Here is a 23,865-nt window from a genome sequence, read left to right on the forward strand (position 1 = left end):
TTATCCATAAAACTATAAACTCCATGAGGGTAGGGACCATTTCCATCTTGTTCACTGTTCTATCTCTAGTAGCTAAACATGGTATGTTTTAATGAATTGAAGAATACTTTGTTTTATCCATAATTGTGGTATTTCTAGAACTATATCAGAGTGTGACAGAGAAAATAAATCCCTGACTTCCAAGCCAATTTCTTAAGTCAATGTTTACTTCTATATTTGTATCCAAAGCACACCCTCCCAGACCAATTTCTGGAATAAAAATTGGCACGGAGACTTATAACCATGAAAAATATCCCCAGCCTGCAAACACCTGGTATTAAGTTGGCTAACCTATTCTCAGATGTCACAGACTTCACATTACATCTATTTAATCCAAATCCTTTAATTATTGCCAGCCTAGGAAGTATCCTGGCAATGCACAGAGAGTATAAAGTACCAGACACTAAATCAATGTAAAATCAAACTGCAGCTGGACATGCACATTTGCATGGTTTTAAATTTTTCATAGAAGACTCTAAACATAATTCTATCATATGGACACCATATCACAAGGCCCACCTACACAGATTCTGGGAGAGCTTCAGTTCTTGCAATCAAATGCTCTACTTGATAAAACTTCTCCCTAACTCATCTCATAAACAACACTAAGATTACCATACGCCTGTAATTAAATTATTCTGATGAAACACACAACTCTCAGGTTCCAACTGTTTCCCCTGTGATAACCCCCTTCATTTAAAACAGGGTTGGGGTGGTATTATTTCTTAAATTTTTCATTCAATTTATGTAACCTAAAAAAACAAACAGTTCATCCATTTCCATTTAAATGCTTAAAATGTTCAGTTTACCACTTCAAGCAAGGACTGTGTGTAGAAAAAAGATGAGTATCAGAAATAATTCTGAAAGATGAACCCACAAGGTAACACAAAAAACAAGTGGCTTACACTTTTTTCATGACTGATGTCCTTAGTTTAGTATTTTGCTCAATCTATTCAATGCAATTTAAATCTAAGACATGTAGTAAAAATATTAACTCCTCCAGAAAACTTTGTTGCTTTATATTAGTGCTTAATATATGATAGTCTTTTTTATACACATTGCATTAAATCCTCCCAGCAATACTAATAGGTAGGCACCAATGTTATCCCCCATTTCATAGATCAGGTGGAGGTTCAGAGAAATAAGCAACTTGGCAATGGTTAAGCCTAAAGTAAGTGACAGAGCTGGGTACTGAACCCATTAAGTCCATGTACTTAATAACTACCCAAAAGCAATGAATATGTGAATGAATGCTTGATCCACAGAACATTTCTGAGTTGTCTTCTAGACTTTTCTCAGATTATAACTGTTGTTCTTCTGTTTTTTAACTCAAAATCCCAGCTTCCATTACCCATTATAGCTCAAATCACTATTAAGTGAGTGAAGAAACATTCACCTAGTATATGGTATATAGTAGGCCCTGCCCTAGGTACTGGTAAAGCAATGAAGAATAGAAGAAAGCTCCATTCCTGGGAACTAACTAGAACGTAGTGGAAAGGATAAGTAAGTACCACATGTTGGGTGGCGTTCTGGGAAGCAGTGTGCAATGACCAAATACCTCCCCGAGAGAAGCTAAAACAGGATTCATGGAGGAAGCAATACATGAGCTGGGATTCTACAGACAAGCATAGATTCCCCAGGCAGAAAAGGGAAGAAAAAGCATTTCAGTTAGTGGAAAAGCACTTTGCAGAGGTATGAAACTGTAAGCATATGACCTATTAGGTAAAAAGCAAGACTTTAAAGAGAAGCTGGAGTTGACAGTGTCAAGAGTAAAGAGAAAAGCTAAGGCTCATCAGACAGACTGAATGCAGACCGAAAGGGTCTTATATGCCATGCTTAGGAAATAGGGCTCATCCCACGGGTGATGGGGTGCAGTCAGAGAGGCAGTGTGGGAGAGATGAAAAAGCATGGATAGACATGGATTTGAGTCTCTAAGTAGAATGCATAATATCCCTGAACCACTCCCTGCAAAACACAGATAACATATTCCTGGTGGAGTTGTTGCAGGGTGTAAATGAGTGCATTCTATCTACATGAAACATCTGATACAAAGCAACTGCTGAATACACCCTGCTTCCTTTCACCACTGGGAGTTACAACCTCTCTAGGACCTGTCTTCCCTTTAACTGACAGGTAGAAATCCCAAACAAGTGTAATCAGTTAAAAGTCTAAGAGCCAGGAAAAGTCCCTATATTTCTCACTCTTAGCACAGAGCTTCATCCATGCTTGTGAGTAAATGTATTCATTTCACAGATTTTACTGATCATCAGTGAAGTGCCAGGCCTTGACATAATTGCTAGGAACACAAAATGAACAATGCAGAGCCCAGCACCGCCCCCCCCCCAACAAAACTCCCTGTCTTTATGGAGCTTTCAGCTGGGAGGAGATCAGAAGGTAGGAGAAACAGACAATACACAGTAATAAAGAAATTATATAATGTATTGAAGGTGATAAGTGCAGTGGAAGAAATTTAAACAGGGTAAGGAGGTGGGGAGTAACAGCAAGAGGAGTGATCATGGTAGGCCTCCCTGAGAAGGTATCATTCGCTCAGAGACCTGAAGGAAAAGAAGGGGTGAACCATGCAGATATCTGGAGGGAGAGCATTCCCAAAAGAAGGAACATAAAGTGCAAAAACCCTAAGGCAGCTGTATGCCTGGTGTGTTAAAGGGATAGTAAGAAGTCCTATGTGGCTAGGAAGAAGGAATGTGATAGAAGATAAGATCAGAGAGGTAATGGGACCCAATCCCATAAGACTTTTACTCTGAGGGTGAGAAAACTGGGGGGTTTAGCAGGAGAGAAGTCTGACTGTTGTTTGAAAAGACTCTCTCGAGCTTATGTGTTTAGAATAGACTTGGGAAGCAAAGCTGAAAGCAAGATCACCAGCCAGGAAACCTTTCTAGTAATCCATGCAGAAAATGGTATAAGAAATTGTAAAGTTAAAGTCAACAAGATTTCTCGACAGAGTACATGTGAAGAGTAAGAACATAAAGGGGTCATGGATGACTTCAAGAAATTTTTGCCCTGAGCGACTGAAAGGATGGAGTAGTTATGACATGAGGAAGAAACAGATGGGTGAGTAACAGGTGGAAGAGGCCCCAGAAATCAGGAATTTGGGTATGTGTTGAGTTTGATGTATTTATGCACCATCCCAGTGGAGATGCTGAGTAAACCACAGGATGAACAGGTCTAGAGAAGTCTAGACAAGACTAGGGGTCTAAACTAGAGAGGTCCAGACTAAGCCGAGAGATCCAGAGATAAAATTTGGAAGCTGTCTGCATATAAATGGTATTTAGAGATATAAGAAATAGATGATTAACTTTGGAGTCATAGAGTTCTGGATTTGATTCTTGGCTCTGACACTGTGTGACCTTAGACAAGCTTCTTTAAAACTTCTCTGGATTGGGCTCCTGGATGGCTCAGTCCACTGAGCAACCTTTTCTTTCTTTTTTTTTTTTTTAATTATGTTGTGTTGGTCACCATATAGTACATCATTAGTTTTTGATGTAGTGTTCCGTGATTCATTATTTGCATATAACACCCAGTGCTCATTGCAACACATGCCCTCCTTAATACCCATCACTGGGCTACCCTATCCCCCTACCCCCTCTCCCCTCTGAAACCCTCAGATTGTTTCCCGGAGTCCACAGTCTCTCATGGTACATCTCCCCCTGATTTCCCCCTCCTTCAGTTTTCCCTTCCTTCCCCTAATGTCCTCCTTGCTATTCCCTATGTTCTACATATGAGTGAAACCTTATGATAATTGTCTTTCTCTGCTGATTTCAGCTCTCTCTTAATTCTCTCTCTCTTTCTCTCTTGATTTCACCTCAGGTCATGAACTCAGGGTTATGAGATCAAGCACCACGTTGGGCTCTGTGCTGGACATGGAGCCTGCTTTAGATTCTTTCTCTCCCTCTGCCCCTACTCACCCTCCCTCTCTAAAAAAAAAAAACAAAAAAAAACACACACACACTTTCTTGAATTAATTTCCTCCTGTGTGAAATGGGATAATAAAACCTACCTTTGGGATTAAGTGAATTAAGAACACAAAGCACCTAAATGATGCCTGGTACATGTCAAGCTTTCAAATGGTATCGGGTTTATCAGTTTTTAAGCAAATGAGTGGTTTTATCTAATCGGTTTTGTTAGAAAGAAAGGTTCTTCTATCCCTCTTCCTGTTTCTTCCACCTCCCTCATGCCCTTCCCCTAAAATGAAAAGTTCTATCAGACACATAAATCAAAACAGCAACAATCCCGTTTCTTTTCCTTATGAAGCCAAGGAAAGACAACATCTAAGAGAGAAGGAAAGGGGAAAAGTAGGCATTTAAGCACCCGTCCCAGGGCTGTGCACTCCAAAAGAATATACATTGAAAACTAAATAATGACAAGAAGCAGGGGTGGTCCAGAGGCAGAATATGATAATATACCTTCTTCGGAGCTGAAGCCCTCACAGATAAGCAGTAAGCGTGGTTTTCTATTGTCCTCTCAAAGCCCGTTTGACCCTGAGAAATGTAAATGTAATTAAGCAAAACTGGCTAGAAACTTAAGAAACACATCCCAGGCAAAACAGGCACTAATGTTCACTAGACTGGAATCTATGCAACTGTGAAGGGGAATAATATTTGCTCTGTCACAGGGTATGGTGGTGTTATTTGCAAAATTTGGACTTAAAAAAATAACAGTATTAATATTAAAATCTGAAGAACTAAAATAAAATTGGCAAAATATTCTGACTTCAATAAATAGCAAATAATGTATTATGATGGTGTAGAGGATCACTTCCTCATCTTGGGAAGTGCAGTCAGGCCCTCTTTAGAACTCACTCATGACAAGCCTTCATTGACTAAAGGCAATTAAACACAGGAAATTCTCTGGCTTCCTCTGAGAGGTCCTGTTGACCTGGGAATGCGAGGCAGTTAACACGGAAGTAATATATGTTTAATGAAGAAAATATTTCTTGACCTTAAAATTTAATTTGTCTTAAACATATGACTTCTTCAAGTAGAACAGAATTTTGTTATGCCACAATGGAAAAATTAGAAAGGAAAGTCTCAAACACTCCAGCAACGCATACCAATGCTTGCTTCATTAGTCACTATTTTTATCAACACCAATTTCAAACAACAAATCTAAAACTATAAAGAATAAATAATTCATCTTTATTTCCCCCACTGGGAAGCTTAAGTCAAAATAAAAAATTACTAAGACTGAATACATTTCCTCCCCCAAATTGCTATAATCAGACACGAGGAAGTAGAGTGAGACAACAGCAAGGTGCTCCAAAGATTGATTATTAATAGCATGTGTTTTGTGATGCTTTGAAGTTAACTCATTCTTGAATGTCTAATTTTTTATGGATTACCATGATAATTCTAAAACAAAAAGGTGAACTGTTTGCATGTTGCAATAATGGTTCAAAACATTATTTATCCCACCCTTAACAGTTATATTGAAAACTTCAAAACCAAAAAAGAATTATTATTAATTACCAGCATTCATGAAAGAATATATACTGAGTGGAACCACCAGTCTAAAATATATATTCAACATAAAGGCCCTATAGATTATGCCAAATCACATTTTAATATTTAATTACATGAATTTTTCCTCAAAAAGAGAAAAAAAATCCATTAGTGGATCAAAGATTCAAAAGTAAACAAGAAAAGTGTAAAAGTCCTAGGAGAAAATATGGGAGGTTTTAATAATTTTTTTTAAATCTTGGAGAAGGGAAGGCCTTTGTAGGCAAGACACAACACAAGACCCATAAACAAAAAAATTTGTAAGCCTGACTACATAAATATTTAAAATACCTGCATGAGAGAAGAATGCCATGAATGACAAGCTGGAAAATTTTATTTGCAAAATACATGGCAGTGAACATGCTACACAATTTTTCCTGCTCATGAGACAATAGCTTATTTATTGTTAAAAAATTAAAATGTACCAAAGTCTTGTGCCTCTCCTAGTGATGGGCTAAAGATTTCCAAAACAGAAAAACTACATGCAGAACTCACATATGCTAGCTAAATACTGTGTTCTTAGGTCCATCAGTATCCCAAAAAAGGGAAAATAAAAGGCCAGATGTCACACTGCCTTTCCTCCCTTCTGTTAACACCTGCACAGTCATCACACACATGAGGCTGTAGGACAGGGGTACTCCAACTCTGCCATAGGAACTCGTTACTGCCAAAGGAACTACGTTGGCTGTAAGACCCAGATCATCTGTGTAAGTCAACCCTGGCAATCAGGATACAATGTTTGGCATTGTATTTAATACGGAATAAAGAGAGTGACATTCTGTCTGATCTTTCTCTCTTAAGTGTCTTACACTTTCCACTTTACCATGACTAAAAAATCAATGTACCATCTAGCCCAGACAGAAGCTACAAAACAGAGTACACATTGGATGGGCTATTTGATGAGTAATTTGGAAACAATCATCAAAACTTTAAATTCATGGATTTATCCATCCATACCACTTTGAGCAATTTATGCTGCAAATACACTTGCGCATATTCACAAAGACTTGTGCTATAAACTGAATGTTGGCATCCCCCCTAGCAAAATTCATAATGTTGAATCCTAACACCCAAAATATGGTATTTGGAGGTAGGGCCTTTGGGAAGGGATTGGTTGATGAGGGCAGAATCCTCAGGAAGGGGATTAATGCTCTTATATAAGAGACCCCAAAGAGTTCCCTTGCCCTTCTGCCATGTGAGAACACGGCAAGAAGATGGCATCTATGAACCAGGAAGCCAGTCCTCACCAGAATCCTACCATGCTAGTGCCTTGATCTTGGACTTTGCAACCTTGAGAACTGCAAGAAACAAATTTCTGTTGTTTATAAGCCACCCAGGTCTATGGGATTTTGATACAGCAACCCAAATGGTTTAGGACAACTTACAATAGCTAAACCTGAAGACAACTTAATAGCCCATCAACAGAAGACTGTTTAAAATGTGGTACAGTCATATAAAGGAATTTTTTAAAAAGCTTTTTCTTAAAAAGAATGCAATCAATATAAATGATAAGTCTCTATATCTTTTTTCAACACTTGATCAAAAAAGCAATAACTCAAGGAATATAAAAGTATTGGATAAAAAGCTCCCATTTCTGTAAAATAAAAGGAAGAGAAAATATATACATGCATTTATTATGCAAGATTATTTCTGAAAGGTTACATATGGCCACCCACATTCCTTGGCTCATAGCTCTCTTCCTCCATCTACAAAGCCAGCAACAGCAGGTTGAGTTGTTCTCACATCGCATTATTCTGGCCTCTTCTGCCTTCCTCTTCCATATTTTTTTATTTTATTAGAAAGAGAGAGAAAGTGCGCACAAGCAGGGGAGGGGGGAAGACGGAATGGGAGAGAGAGTCTTAAGCAGGCTCCATGCTCAGCGCAAAGCCCAACATGGGGGTCGATTTCACGACCCTGAGATCATGACCTGAGCTGAAATTAAGAGTCAGACGCTTAACCAGCTGAGTCACCCAGGCGCCCCCTTCCTCTTCCGCATTTAAAGACCATTGTGATTACACTGTGGCCACCTAGATAATCCAGGATAATCTCTGTATTTTAAAGTCACCTTATTTGAAACTTTAATTCCACCTAATAACTTAATTTCCCATTGTCATTTAAAGTAATATATCTACAGGTTCTAGAGATTAGTACATGGACATCTTTAGAGATCATTATTCTGCTTACCACAGGCAAGGGCATGCAGTTTAGGGGGAAGGATTTTCTTATTTTTCTTTAAGGCAAAAGATGCTTTGCTGAAATAGCCTATCAAGCTATTTTAGGGAAATGGGAACATATATATGCATGCAGACAGAAGGAGCATTTATACATGAGAAAAAGGATCTTTTTAAAAGACAATATACATAGGGAGAGAGTAATAATGCAAAGAGAAACAAAGTATATGAAACTGTATGGAAAAGAGAACATTCTGGCTAGCACCAAGCATTGATCAAATTTTCCCAATAGCAAATGTTTTGCAGACCTTCATTTTTCACTAATATTAATTCTTTTAAAGTATCCATACTACTGTTCTACAGCTCTGGTTGATTTAGTGACTGTAACATGAATCCTTGGCACATAAACATCTCTAAGCTTCACTAGAGGAGAAAAGCTGAACACTCCAGCAATAGCAGAATCTGCAATGAATAACCAATCTGTTTCCTCACCTATTAAAATTACATTCATCCTCAATGTAGAAATAAATGAATAAGCAGTAGAAATTCAATCCTGTATTTCAGGATGACACATTTCTAAGCCCTTTAAATGAAAATCAACTAATACATCTGCACACACATCACCCAGGCTTCCTTGCTCACTAGTGAAGCCTCTGAAGACTTCCCCAGAGAAATCTTTGAATATTTCAGAAAGCATCTTCTATTGAAGATAACTCTGCCTAAATCCAGAGAAAAAGCAGTAGATGGTGGGGGGAGGAGAAAAGAGAAGAGGAAAAAAATATGAATAATACAAAGGTTTGGTAGGGTATGTGAGTATAATTCCATGAATTAAGTTTTATAGAATTAAACTAGAGGGAAAATATTGTTCAAGACACTAGATTAATTCAGTTAAATGTAGATCCTTTTGACAACTATCTTACTGCATAAACTCTATTAAATGCAAATATGAAAGTCTATATATATCAGCAACATTTTCTACCAGTGATAGCTTCCCAAAAGGTAACTGGTACCTATCAGCACTCCATAGCAACAAACCCAGACCCACTGGTAAACAAATGAACTGGATCAGCAGATTAAGATTCTAATCTTTAAAATAAAGTTACCTACAACCATTCCCTGGAGACTTATTGTGAAGCAACCTGTTCAGTTTAAGTATGCCATAGAGTGGGGATTTTCTGTGCAGAGTAAATATATACTTAACCCACCAATTGACAAAGTGTGAAGTTCTTAAAATGAACTGATTTCCATGTGCAAGCATGTTACTGATGAAACTTCTTGGGCTCTTCTAGCTCCCATGGCAGATTCTTTCACTTATGACCATTGTCCGAACTTTGCAGGACAATTTGCGGGGCCAAGCAGTGTGGTCCATGACTATAAAGAGGAGGGCCAACTGGCCCAAACTGAACTCAAGCCTGACTCACCAGGATCACAGCCTAACCAAAGGTCCCAACTACCCCGTGGCATCTGCACAGATGTGGAATAGGGAGGAGAGATTCATTTCAGTCACCTTTCTTTTACACACACACAAAATATTAATTTTTAAAAATAAAATTAAAAGCTCTCTTTTTCTTATACAAAAGAGAGAAAGTGAATGATATTATTGTGTTCTTCCATGATCTTATAACTTTACACAAAGATACTTTTAAATATATACCAAAGAAAAGTACAAATTCCCAGGGTAATCTGATAATAGGAACTATGTATTTTAAACTTTTGATGCCTTTTGTCCTCCAATTCCACTTCTAGGAATTCATCCTAAGGTAAAAGGCATGGCTATGTGCAAAGATTTAACCACAAGAATGTCTACCGTATCTGTTTATAGGAGAAAAAAATATTAAATAACCATTACTGAAAGATTAAAAATATGTTTCAACTTACAATAAAATAACCTGTGGCCATTAAATTTGGTATTGTGACAAAATGCCATTAAAATACTATAGCAAAATATGGGGCACCTGGGTGGCTCAGTCGGTTAAGCAGCTGACTCTGGATTTCGGCTCTCGTCATGATCTCAGGGACCTGGGATCAAGCCCCGAGTTGGGCTCCCAGCTCAGTCTGCTTGAGGATTCTCTCTTTCCGTCTCCCTTAGCCCCTCCCCCCTGCTTGCATACACTCTCTCTCTTTCTCTCTCTCAAATAAATAAATAAATCCTAAAAAAAATACTGTGGCAAAATAAAATATTGTTAAGTGAGAAAAAAACAGACTGCAAAGTAGTATCTACAAAATGACATCCTTTTATACGTATACTCCAAGATTATTTTATGTTAAAACAGATTAAGACAAGTTATCACCAAGTGGAAGGATTTGAGATCTTATTAAATACGTATGCCTTAAAGACAGAGTTGGAAATGTTCACTAGATTTTACACACACACACACACAGCCCTTTATAAATATATCTGTGCATCTACATATAATATAAATCTCTCAGTACACTGCCCTGTAAGTGCTCAATCAATACAGGTCCTGTATTGGTCTATTGTATCTATTCTCGCATAGCTACCCATTCAACACTTCGTATATGTGGAGCAGTTTTAAGCCATTTACATATACCCTTTCAGCAGGGGCTAGGTGTTGTCCTCAACTGAAAGATTACAAATTTACCAAAGATTACTTGCCCAATAAAAGGCAGAGAAAGATTCAATCCCGAGTCTATCTGACTCCGAAACTCAGAGCCTTCTTTTTCTTCTCCCTCCCTTTTTTCACCATTTGTATTATTTAAGATGTCTACAGTGAAAATGAACTCTGGTGTGTTATGGAAACAACACACTATTTTAGATGTAAAAAGATTAAAATGGTTTCGTGTTTTAAAAATAGCTCTCACCCTGACTTTGAGAAATAAAAATGTCATTAGGTATCAATCAATACTCACTAGGGGAAAGTCTTATTTATAAGGAGGATGAAACCTGGCCAGCGACAATTAATACAGGAACAAAAGCGAGCAAGTCTTTTTCAGCAATAACAACTGCCAAACCCTACCATCTGCTCTGGTCCCCTCTAGTTGGTATATTAGAACTACTTTCCAATTAGTTTAGGTATGATCATTAGCAATGAAGAAGACTCCAGGTAAATTACAGAAAAGTTATCACATTAGATCTACCTTTTTAACTCCTAGCATCTATGAGGTATCTTCCACTTAAGGCTATAGTGACACAAAGTCCAGGCTTTTCTCTCCCACCATCATCCCACCCTTAAAGAACATAGGGCACCAAATATTTTTATCAAAAATATCTCCCCTCAAAATCTCCACACACTGAGCACAAGTATCTAAAATAACTAGTTCAATACAGTCTAGGGTCATTCTCATTCCTATATAAACTAATGTCCCCCCAGAAGCCTACTGTAGTAAATTATTTCCCAAAGCAACAATTTACCATCAACTTGACAACTTAAATGTTGGGCAGTGATGAGCTAAATTCTAATTTCAGATATTGGAGACAACTCCACCTAGAAATAATTTCATGAAATTCAAGATTATGCTATTTGCCATGTAATTAAAAGTCTCACTTGATCTCTCCTTCACACATTCATGAAGCAGTAAAAAACCCCAAGGAACATAAGAACAATTTAAAAAAAAAATCTTTAAGTGCAACACAGTATGCTGACATGTAACCGATCATTTTAATAGTTTATGAAAATTGAATAAAATATTCCTTTCATCTCCAATAGGAGAATTTGAAAAGATTATAGCACTCAATTATCCTGATTTTGAGAGAGACTATGCAGTCAATGCAAGAGGTGATGGTCAGAGGCTAGGATTCACTTTTCTGAATCAGTCTTCTACCACAGGATTCTCTGTTTTCCACCCATTCTAATCCATGACATCTGAGTGACTTGCTCAGTTTACATGGCATCATAAAATCTTTTCCTCTTCATCTTAAAACTGGCTTTTGTGGTAGAGCTGTACATCAAGGGTGTAACATAAAAAGGCAATGCTGTGTATTTTCACACAAAATGCAAGGTCACAGGACCTTGCTCCCCAATGCCAAATCCTCTGATCAGCAGCATAAAGCCCCGATGTTCCGATGTTTGGCGGAAGGCTGCCTCATAAGGCACGGCACAGGCAATTGCTCCGGCTGCCCGAGCGGCTTCCAGGGCAGCTGCTCAGGCCAGGACTGCTCTCTCTGCTTCGTACTGCCGGCACTACTAGAGCGAGAGTGCTGGCTCCGACCAACAGCTTTTAGCCTGGTTAGAAGGAGGAAGAAACTTCATACGAAGCAACCTGCTGAATTTTATAAGAGTATAAACAGACCTCTAGGCTGAAGTGCTAAACACTGGCATGGAAAAAAAAAAAAAAAAAGTCTGACAATAGTATCACACCCATTCCTACCAGTAGAAAAGGATTTTAAATTGAGACTGAGTTGGAAGAATCAAGCAACTGGGGTTTTCCCACCCAATACAGGACCTTTTATTACTAGGCAACTACTGTTTCAGAATACAAAATGGGCATCCCAAACCCAAGAGTGTATGAATGCGATAGATGGTTGCCCCAGGAAAAGACATAACTGCCACCTAAAGGCTCCTGGCCCCACTTCCTTTTTCTGTTTCAACAGGATTCTCGGAAAAGGCAGCTTAAATGATTATCTCATTTTCACAGTGGCTGGGGAGGAAACTAAGTACAAAACCTAGCACAGCTGCTACGTTAGCCTTATTTCTACTATCGATTTTCAAAAGCAAAAAAATAAAGTCCAGTCAGCAAAAGGAGTAAAATACCCAGTAATTTCCTATCCAGATTCTACTGATTCATGATAAATATCACACTGTCCCTCTTTCCAGACATGACATTTTTGGGGGTCCCATACAATACAAATGATAAAATATACCGCATTATTTGGGCTGACATCCCATCATTGATCACAGTGACCAGACTGCCACAGAGCGCTGTTCACCTTTAGAGAGGCGGCTCACTGTGTGAAAGGCAAAACAGAATTTTTAGTGCTTCAGGAGTAAGGAGGTCTAATAAAACACAGGAAAGTCAAGCCTTCGTGTGTGGAATGAGCTTCCCAAACCATAATAAACAATTCCCAAAGAGATTTCTTAAATAGAAAGCAACTATTTTACTTGTCAGCATGGGACCTCCACAAATGCAGTCCAGGTCAGAAAAAGAAAAACCAGCATCTCGGGCTTTTAATGTTTATATGCTAAGAAACCTCCAGAATGATTTATGAAATAGGCATGAGGCTACATATTTCTTTGTATGTATCTCAAAAATTCCTAATCATCTGATTGGTCATATTAGATCCTGAACTAGCAAATTCTTTGAAGATTATTTATTCTACAAAGAATTTATCTAAAGGCTAACCCTAATTTTTTGAAGCTACAAATTATATTCAATACCAAAGGAAAGGAAAAATGAACTCTATAAACACAGTCCAGCTTTATCCTGCTTAAAGTTGTCAAGTAGAGAAAATTCTGAAATTATTTATGAAAAAGCTATTCTCATGCTGGCAGCAGTGGTTAAAATGGAGATATTTCATTTATTAAAAAGAAAAAATCTAAAAAACAACTTTAAATAATCAAGTTCCTGTGAAGTGAAAGGGTTTGAAAATAATGAAATTGAAGGAAACTTAAAATTTCTACTATATATGTGTTTTACTTTAAGCAAATTAGATATACTGAATAAAATCCGAATTTGCAGATGAATGATTTGCTTTTTAAAGAAGTCTCCCCCACCAAAAAGAAAAAAACTAAAAATAGAAAATGTTGCTTTCATTCATTTGAAATATTCTACTGACAAAAGAAATCAATGCACAATTTCAGGAAACAAAGGCGAGGCATACTCTGCATCCCTGACTTATTGTTCCATTCTCACACCACACACAGCTGGTGTTATGCAGAATCCAACTTCCTCAACAAGAGAGCCTGGAAAAGGTCAATTTAATACTAAAAACAAATGGACTATAGTCAGGTGTGCAGCTAGTGACTACCCGGGAGATGAAGACCTAAGGACTCAGAGACCTAGGTATTTTATATCTAAAAAACCCAACTCTCCAATCCTCTGCGTGGAATCAAAGGTAGGCACAGAGTCTTTGCTTAGTGAAAGCTTAAAGGAAAACTAGGCATGCTGCAACAACACAGTAAAAGTCTTTCATAATATGGACACATATTACTGGGTACGGTGGGAATGCTGCCTGTTCCCCCTTAAAGAGCCAAACAAAAACATCCCTGAAACATGATGGTATAGAACCTAAAGGAAAAAATCCAAAAGGAAACCCATAGGTCTTTTATTTCCCTATTATTCCTCCTTAAATAGTGATAATTCTGTGCACCCCACATAAGAATCAAGACTTTATCAGATGCCATTTAACCAAATTAAATGGAGATTAAATAATGCATAACTTGCTGCAGCATCTACATAAAAGTATCATAAAGCTTTAAAAGAAAGAATTACAGATATGCATGACTTTAAGAAAATCTAACAAACAAAAATACAAACACATACACCAGATAAATTGGGGAATATTATTTGTATTTAAAAGATTCTCCTTAAATATCAAGCTTGAGATAAGTTAAAATATGGTACCACTACAAAGGCATGAATTCCACATTTTCCTCAATAAAGAGATGGATACTGACATTATTATATTTAATAAGCAAAACACTGAGAAATGAGATTAAGCACAGATAGGTAAAGTAAGCATACAACCCAGAACCACCAATGTTCTATCTTTAAATAGCTCTTCCCAACACATCATAGATTTTCATATAAAAAACTATTAAATGGACAAATTACCTTTAGTATTTAGTTTGGTAGCCGAAAGGTGAGTAAACTTCCCAAGTCCTAGGAAAATGCAATGCAACTGGAAGGATAAGGCAATAACATCAAAGACTCTACCTAATAAAAGGTAACATTCATTGAGCTTTTACTAGGTAATAAGCATCTTATGGCATTTAAAACTCAAAACAATCTCACGATATAGTACTATACATTAGCTCATTCTAGAGAATACACTGAGGTGAAGAGAAATTAGTTAACCTATCCAAAGTCACACAGCTGCAAGGATGAGGATTCCAGACCAGAAAGTCAGACTCCAAAGCATGCAAAGCAGGAACCATGCACCTTGCATTATAAAGTGCAACAAGGTGGGGCACATGGCTGGCTCAGTCATACAGTGTGCAACTCTTGATCTCAGGGTTGTGAGTTCGAGCCCCAAGTTGGGTGTAGAAATTACTTAAAAATAAAATCTTTAAAAAAAAAAAAGGAAAGTGCAACAGTGTATTCAAAAATGTGTGATGCTTTTCAGTAGGGAGCAGTGATTATAAGGGTGGGATGGGAGAGGGGGCACGGGGGAATAATGACTTTAGAAAGGAGTTGAGAATAATTGTTCTGTGTATAAAAAGAATGTCTATGATGATGATCAAGGGATGATTAAAAAAAAAGGTGGAGAATCACATTAGGAGAACCAGGGAAAGTCACGGAGTAACTGGTAGCTGAGATGAACTTCAAAGAGAAAGACTGGTTGAGGTTTGAAGAGCTGGAAATAAGGGTAAGATCCAAATGGAAGGCCTTCCATGAAAAAAGGGAGTCAGGAAAAGCAAATAATACGTTCAGAGTAGTTGTAGAAGTTAAGCTAGGAAAGGAAAGTAGGGACCACATGGTGGCTAGCTTTGAACACCTGGGCAAAAAGTTTATATTTAGTTCAAAAAGCAATGAAGAGTTCTTGAGAGTGTTTTGAACAGGTGTTGGGTACTGAAAACCTAGCTGGCATAAAAGAATACAAACGGCACAATTCCATATATAATAAGCCCAAAGTAAAACTAAATTACACAAATCAGAAAATGATTGCCTCATAAGGAGGGAAACTGGAAGAGGCACAAGGGAACTTTCCGAAGTGACAGAAGTGCTCTGTATCTTACGTGTCTAGTGAAGTATTACAGGAGTGTGTGAAACTGTCAAAACTCATGGAATTGAACACTTACTATCTGTGTCTTTTATTGTACGGTAGTTAGATTTCAATTTTTTTTAAAGGGCAAAAAAGTCACCTGTAGAATGGACCTACGTATGGAATAAGGGGAGCTAAGAAGCTAAGTTAAGGTGACTATTACAGAAACCCAAGAGAATAATACTAGAAGTGAGAAGACTATGGATGCAAAGAGAAGCAAGAAAAGCACGACTCACGTGTAAATGTGCATGTGTGAAAACATTTACATAAATTAGTATCGATGTAAATAAAGTATGCTTTATTATACATGCATGAATTATAATTTCATTCATCTCGTCCCCTTAGAACACAGACTGCCAGATGGCAGGGACCAAACTTAAAAGTTTTTCCATTTAAAACAATTTTTTCCTCATTACTCTCAATCTGTATGCATTTGATGCTATCATTATATCCTTGATTATACTCCATCTTATATCAAATATACATGCAGCGTCTAGTGTTTCTGGTATGAAAACTTTTAAAATAATTAAATTATTGATTACTTATCATGTGCCATTAAGGGCTTGCCATCCTACCTACCTATTCCATTAGTCCCATGAGGTAATCTATTATTGCCATTCTATTTTTTTTTAATGATTTTTTATTATATTATGTTAGTCACCATACAGTACATCCCCGGTTTCCGATGTAAGGCTCGATGATTCGTTAGTTGCATATAACACCCAGTGCACCATGCAATACGTGCCCTCCTTACTACCCATCACCGGTCTATCCCATTCCCCCACCCCCCTCCCCTCTGAGGCCCTCAGTTTGTTTCTCAGAGTCTATAGTCTCTCATGCTTCATTCCCGCTTCTGATTACCCCCCCCTTTCTGTATCCCTTTCTTCCCCTACCGATCATCCTAGTTCTTATGTTCCATAGATGAGAGAAATCATATGATAGTTGTCTTTCTCTGCTTGACTTATTTCACTTAGCATTATCTCCTCCAGTGCCGTCCATTTTGCAGCAAATGTTGAGAATTCGTTCTTTCTGATAGCTGAGTAATATTCCATTGTATATATGGACCACAACTTCTTAATCCAGTCATCTGTTGAAGGGCATCTCGGCTCCTTCCACGATTTAGCTATTGTGGACATTGCTGCTATGAACATTGGGGTGCATATGGCCCTTCTCTTCACTACGTCTGTATCTTTGGGGTAAACACCCAGTAGTGCAATGGCTGGGTCATAGGGTAGCTCAATTTTTAACTTCTTAAGGGACCTCCACACTGTTTTCCAGAGTGGCTGTACCAACTTGCATTCCCACCAACAATGTAGGAGGGATCCCCTTTCTCCACATCCTCTCCAACAATTGTTGTCTCTTGCCTTGTCTATTTTTGCCATTCTAACTGGCGTAAGGTGGTATCTCAGTGTGGTTTTGATTTGAATTTCCCTGATGGCTAATGATTTTGAACATTTTTTCATGTGTCTGTTAGTATTATCGCCATTTTAATATGAATAAGCTAAGGCTGAAAAAGAAGGTGCCGAAGGCAACACAGTAAAACCATGTTTTTGTCTGTCTCAAAGCCCACTTCTTAAGCATTGTACTATGTACTTACACCAAAAATAAAGCATGGCTACCTGGGACCAACACAGGAAAAGGGTGAGAAAAAGTCAGTACAGACGAACTCATAACCCAATAAGTATATTCATTCCCACAGCTTTCAAAGACATTACTTAACTGGGGGTTATGACAGGACTGCCATTTTATAAGCCACCTAAAACAGGGGTGGAGGGACTTGATGTCAGTCACTTTAGACATCAGGTAAGTGTTTATAAATTCACATTTATAATGTATATACATACAGCATGCTATTTCAAGTCAGTTCAATCTCTATCAAATCTGGCTTTATGAAGTTTAAAGATTTTTGGAAATTACCACAACTAATGTCAAATAATCAGAAAAAGTTCTTAAATAAAGTCAATTCAATTTTTAAAGGTGACAAATGCCAACCTGAATCTGTTTTTGGAGAAAGGCTAGTTTAAATCTCTTGAAATCATAAGAATCCATAGATTTATCAGATTTGTAAAAAGGCCGATAACTCAACGGGACTACCGGACCAGTTTCATAAGAGGGGGATCCTGTTTCCAAATATAAAAATTCTAAGTTCAGGTCCTTCTAACTAAAGTATTGTGACTATTTCAGCAAAAACTGAAGTGAAGTTACTTCTAAAATACAGTGATTTCCTAAGATATAAAAAACAAGAGGAAGAAATATAGTTTATCTTATTGAGAGAGCAAATGTTTTGGGGTTATAAAAGCATTTTACATGAACATAATTTTAAGTGTTCTACATACAAACCATTCTTACCTACTTGTTAAAACATACCCCCAAAAGACTTCTTCATGGCAACATTTGTTTTGTGAAGTCTTATTTTTCAGGCTATTTAAGATGTTTTAAGAAGTGCAAACAAGTCCTCCAACTTCAAATTAATGACATTTTACTAATACCACCACTTTTACATTTTAGTCTACTTTCCCAAGGAACTCGTATTCAGTGGGTGAGATAAGTTACTATACTCCAGATATGCATTCTTTTATCTATGAAAAAAAACCTATTCTTTTAATTTCATAACTCATTTTAACACTGCAGGAAGAAATTAAACTATATGAAGGGAGAGAGATACCATGTTTATGAATTGGAAAGCTCAATATTGTTAAAATGTCAATTATTACCAATTGCTTTCTAGATTAAAACACACTTTCATTCTAAATCCGAGCAGGACTTTTTGCAGAAATTGACAAGCAAAAAAAAAAATTTTTTTAAGAGCTCTCAAGAGTGAGAGGGGTCCTGACAGGGTGGCCAACAAGGGCCTTTAGGGTTGGTCTTTAAAAAAAAAAAAAAAAAGATTTTGTTATTTATTTGACAGAGAGAAGAGAGAGAGAGCACACACACAAGCAGGGGGAGTGAGTGAGGAAGAGGCAGGCTCCCATGCTGAGCAGGGAGCCCAATGTGGGGCTTGATCCCAGGACCCTGGGATTATGACCTGAGCGGAAGGCAGACGCTTAACCGACTGAGCAACCCAGGAGTCCCGACAAGCAAATTTTAAAATTTCTTTGGATATGAAAGATCAAGTATAACCGAAGCAATTTTTATAAAGAACAGACCTAGAGGGTTTACCCTACCTGATTTCAAAAGTGATGATAAAGCCATAGCAATCAAGACTATGCTACTGGTCTAAGAATAAACATATAGACCTCTGGAATAAAATACAGAGACAAGAAATATAGGGGCAGTAGATGTTTGGGTTTTTGGTTTGTTTTTTTTTTTTTTTTTGAGATTTTATTTATTTATGTGACAGAGAGACAGCCAGCGAGAGAGGGAACACAGCAGAGGAGTGGGAGAGGAAGAAGCAGGCTCCCAGCGGAGGAGCCCGATGTGGGACTCAATCCCAGAACGCCGGGATCATGCCCTGAGCCGAAGGCAGACGCTTAACGACTGCGCTACCCAGGGGCCCCAAGGGGCAGTTGATTTTTGATAAAGTTGCCAATTCAATGAGTAAAGGATTGTCTTTTCAAGAAAGGTACTGAAACAACTGAATTTTGGTGGAAAACATGAATGTCCACCTTTATATCAAACTATATATGAAACTTCACTCAAAATAGATCATAACACAGACAAAAGCAAAACATATAAAGCATTTGGGAGAAAAGGTAAGGAAAAAATCTTTACAACCTTACATAGGCAAACGTTTCTTATATCTGACTCAAAAAATTAAAAACCTGGACTTCATCAAAATTAAAAACAACATTGTTAACAAAACTAAAAGCTATTAACTATAAGAAAATATTGTCAATACATATATCTAACAAAGGACTTGTTTCAAAATATATGAAGAACCCTCAAAACTCAATAAGACAAACACCCAACTTTTAAAATGGGCAAAATACCTGAACAGACACTTCATCAAAGACATACCAATGACCAATAAGCATATGAAAAGATGTTCAACATCTTTAAGAATGAGGGAAATGCAAATGAAAATTCTATCACAAAATCTTATCACTACGCATCCACTAAATTAGCTAAAATTAAAAAGACTGACAATACCAAGGGTCGACAAGGATATAAAGCAACTAAACTCCCACACATTGCTGATGGGAATGTTAAAAAGTATAATCGTTTTGGAAAACAGTTTGGAAGTTTCTCAACATTTGCATTTCTAGGTCTTTATCCAAGAGAAAAGAAAACATATGTCCACTCCAAGAATTACACAATTATAGCAGCTATATTTGTAAGAACCCAAAACAGGTAACAACTCAGTATCAATAGGCATATGGCTAAGCCAATTATGTTATTTCTACTACTCAGTAATAAAAAGAAATGAACTACCAACTGCCACAAACATGGCTGAAACATTATGCTGAACAAAAGAAGTTATACACAAAAGTAGTATACATTCTATGTTCCCATTTATATGAAATTCTAGAGATGAGGAAATTAACTACAGTGACATAAGGGAACTTTTTAGGGTTATAGAAATGTTCTCTATCTTGATTGTAATGATAAGGATGGTTACATATATGTATATATTTGCCAAAATTCACCAAACTGTTCACTTTAAATGGATATGTTTTATCATATGTAAATTGTCCTTCAATAAATTTAAAGAAAAAACTGCTTTTCCTTGTCAGCATATATACATATATACATTATAAGCAATGCCAATTCCAATGAGAACCAATTTTTTTCTTTGACCCATGGGCACTAGTATCAAAAACAATCTCATCTACACTGTTTTAACTGAATGAGAAATATAATTTTAGTATTATTAACCTCTCTGTTCTCCCTCTCTCACTGCCTCACTCCCCCATATCCAGTTGAACTTTAAATTTCTTGAAAGCTTTTTGCTCTCTTATTTCTTATCACATGCTAACCCTCTGCATTCAATAAATATTTGTGAAATAGAATCACACAGTCTCTATATCCTGTATTACTTTTGCCACCTAATGTTATTCTGATAACAGACTAAAATTAAAGCCTTCAAATGTCATAGGGTTTTGTCTATCTTATTTTTTTCTCTCACTCATTTTTTAAGATTTTATTTATTTATTTGGCAGAGAGAGAGTGAGAGAGCACAAGCAGGGGGAGCAGCAGAGGGAAGAGAAAAGCAAGCTACCCGCTGAGCAGGGAGCCTGATGCAGGGCTCGATCCCAGGACCCTAGGATCATGACCTGAGCTGAAGGCAGACGTCCAACTGACTGAGCCACCCAGGTGCCCTCTCTCACTCATTTTTTTTTTAAGATTTTATTTATTTATTTGACAGAGAGAGAGACAGCCAGAGAGAGAGGGAACACAAGCAGGGGAAGTGGGAGAGGAAGAAGCAGGCTCCCAGTGGAGGAGCCTGATGTGGGGCTCAATCCCATAACGCCAGGATCACGCCCTGAGCCAAAGGCAGACGCTTAACGACTGAGCCTCCCAGGCACCCCTCTCATTCATTTTTAACACAATCTTTTTTCAAACAAAATATTATGCAAGAGCCCAATATGTAAAACAGACTACATTTATAAGTTCAAATTTATAACATTTAATAATAAAATCAATCAACAAGAACATAACTTCATCTATAGTCATACCTCCTATACATCAAAAGTAGTTATTTTTAATATATGAATATATCTGTTTTTCTTTAAGCTTTGCAGTTATTAAAAAGGAAACTCAGATTAAATATTAAGAGCAGGGGTCATTGAACTAAAGCACATGGACCAAAGCCTGCCTACCACCTGGTTCTGCAGCCCATGATATAACAATTTTTTTTAAAATATTTTTAAATGTTTGGGGGGAAAAATTTAAAAAGAAAAGCATTTTTTGGTATGTGAAAATTATATGAAGTTCACATTTCTGTGTTCATAAATAAAGTTTTACTGGAATACAGCCACACTCATTTGTCTATGGCCACTTATTTGCCACAATGGCTGAGCTGAATAGTTGCAAAAAAGACTGTATGGTCCACAAGTCTAAAATACTCACTATCTGGCCCATTATAGAAAAAACTGGCAGACTCCTGACTTGGAGAAGCCCAGCAGCACTCTGGGTTACCAACTTCATGGAACAGAGTTTAGAAACTACTTGTAGCAAACTGTATTTTCCAAAGACGGCCACTACATATTTTCCATCCTCCCTGCTCTTCTGCAATGCGACCTTGCCATTCTGTCACCAAGAGAAGTAGTCTAACTCCCTTCACTTTGAATCTGGGCTTGTCCTGGTGACTTGCTTGGCCAATATAATATGGCAGATGTGGCTCCTGAGACTTCCAAGGCTAGGTCATAAGAAACCTTGCAGCTTCCTCCTGGGATTCTTAGAATGCTCCATCATGGGATGCTTCCTCTGAGAACCTAGCACCATGCTATTAGAAACTTGAACCTCATGGAGAGGCCAAGTGTAGGCATACCTGCCTACAACCCCAGCTAAGCCCCAAGTCAACAGCCAGCTTCAACTGATATCCATGTGGGAGAGCTATCCTGGACCTCCAGCTCAGGTAAGACTTCAGATGACTGCTGCCACAAAAGATATCTGACTGCAACTGCATTGGAGACCTCACAAAAGAACCACCACTGGGTATGGCCAACCCATGGAACTGTGAACTACAATAATAAACACTTATATTAAGACACTATGTTTTGGGGTACTTTGTTATACAGCAACGGATAACCGAAACACCATTATACTAAAACAAATCTAGCAAAGTTTCAGATGAGAAATTCCAGACTCCTGATTCGAATCCATGCATCGCACCAAGCCAAACCCTACCAAAGCCTCCTGCTAACACTAGGTGTTCTAGAAGTAGCTAAGGATGAAGGAAGTAAGTGGTAAATAATACTCTAATGGAGTCACTGTGATTTCCTAATCTATATACATTCCAATGAGGTTCAGTACTCCCCAAAATATGCCAATAAGCCTGAATTTTAACAATTTAAAATTCTCACAAAGAAATGGAAAACAATTTTTCCAATTCCTAAAATTATATCAGGATTGGCAAGAGACAATTCTTAGTTTTCATGCTGTAAATAGACTGGTGATTATAATACTTCATTATTTTTACTTAATAGTCTTAAAAAATAAGTTAACTTAGATGAAATGCAGTTGACTACCAATATATAACTAAGTATCAGTATATAACAGTTTACCTATAACAAATATAGGCTTAATAATAAAAATCCATATGCTATTATTCTGCTGTGTAAACTGCTCCTGTTCCAAAAGGTGACTGGTAAGAGTCATTCACTCGGATGTTCCTGATATATGCCACTTAGGTGTAATATACTCCTTAGCCTAGAATATTTAATTAAACCCAATATTACCATCCTATAAAGCCCACACAGCATATTCTCAATAATATTACCTTAAGCCACAGCAGATTCAAATTTTAAGGAATGAGTGCTGAGTATATGATAGGTACCCTGCCACACTCTGGGGATAGGTCTAAATTGGTGTAAATTTCATTCAAAAGAGACCAGTGGTGGCTCTGAATCATTAACCTACTGACAGTTTTGAGAACCATAATGTGTCACAGAATGGTGTGTTTATTTTATATCTAAAGGGATATTACCAGAACTCTTAAGATTCCTAATCTTTTTTAATTCAGTAATTATTTGCAAGATAAAATATTTATTTATGTGACTATGATTCACACTAATGCACAGATAAAGTGTTTAACACTAATGCACAGATGAAGTGTTTAAACATTCTAAACTTCAGTGGCTTAATCCAATCCTCCAAGAGTACTTGACCAATTAGTGATGCCTGCCATGAGGGGTGACCAGTAGTAAGAAACAGCTGAGCATTTGCCAACTAGGACCAGTTTCATCCAGTGTCATGCAGTCTCCTCTCTTCAGAACTCCCACTAAGTCCCTTCAAAGACTTCCATGAAAGAACTTCCACCCAGTCTAGAAAGTGACATTTCCCTTTCTTTAGCCAGTCTTTCTCAACACTGAAGTCTACTCTCCACAGATGACCCTTGGTAAATGTTACCTTGGTACAAATGTCCTGTCCCAAAAAAGGTGATTCCCCTAACACCGAGATCCCCTAATATCAAGAGTTCATTGGATAGGGGCGCCTGGGTGGCACAGCGGTTAAGCGTCTGCCTTCGGCTCAGGGCGTGATCCTGGCATTCTGGGATCGAGCCCCACATCAGGCTCCTCCGCTATGAGCCTGCTTCTTCCTCTCCCACTCCCCCTGCTTGTGTTTCCTCTCTCGCTGGCTGTCTCTCTCTCTGTTG

The 23,865-nt window shown here is 37.7% G+C and overlaps 1 protein-coding gene across 11 annotated transcripts in view; it reads right to left on the bottom strand.

Annotated features, from left to right (window-relative positions):
- The window catches only part of ST7 (suppression of tumorigenicity 7), a 231,959-nt gene that overhangs the window by 150,880 nt on the left and 57,214 nt on the right, over window positions 1-23,865 (bottom strand). The window contains exon 2 of one of the 11 annotated variants that reach the window (XM_040644078.1): window positions 12,549-12,632. The exons of the other annotated variants lie outside the window; for them this stretch is intronic. The gene's annotated coding sequence lies outside the window, so the exon portion shown is untranslated. The remainder of the gene's footprint in view (window positions 1-12,548; window positions 12,633-23,865) is intronic. 11 annotated transcript variants of the gene reach the window in all.

The sequence above is a fragment of the Ursus maritimus genome, unplaced genomic scaffold (genome assembly GCF_017311325.1).
Source record: "Ursus maritimus isolate PB19 unplaced genomic scaffold, ASM1731132v1 scaffold_3, whole genome shotgun sequence".
Lineage (NCBI taxonomy): Eukaryota > Metazoa > Chordata > Mammalia > Carnivora > Ursidae > Ursus > Ursus maritimus.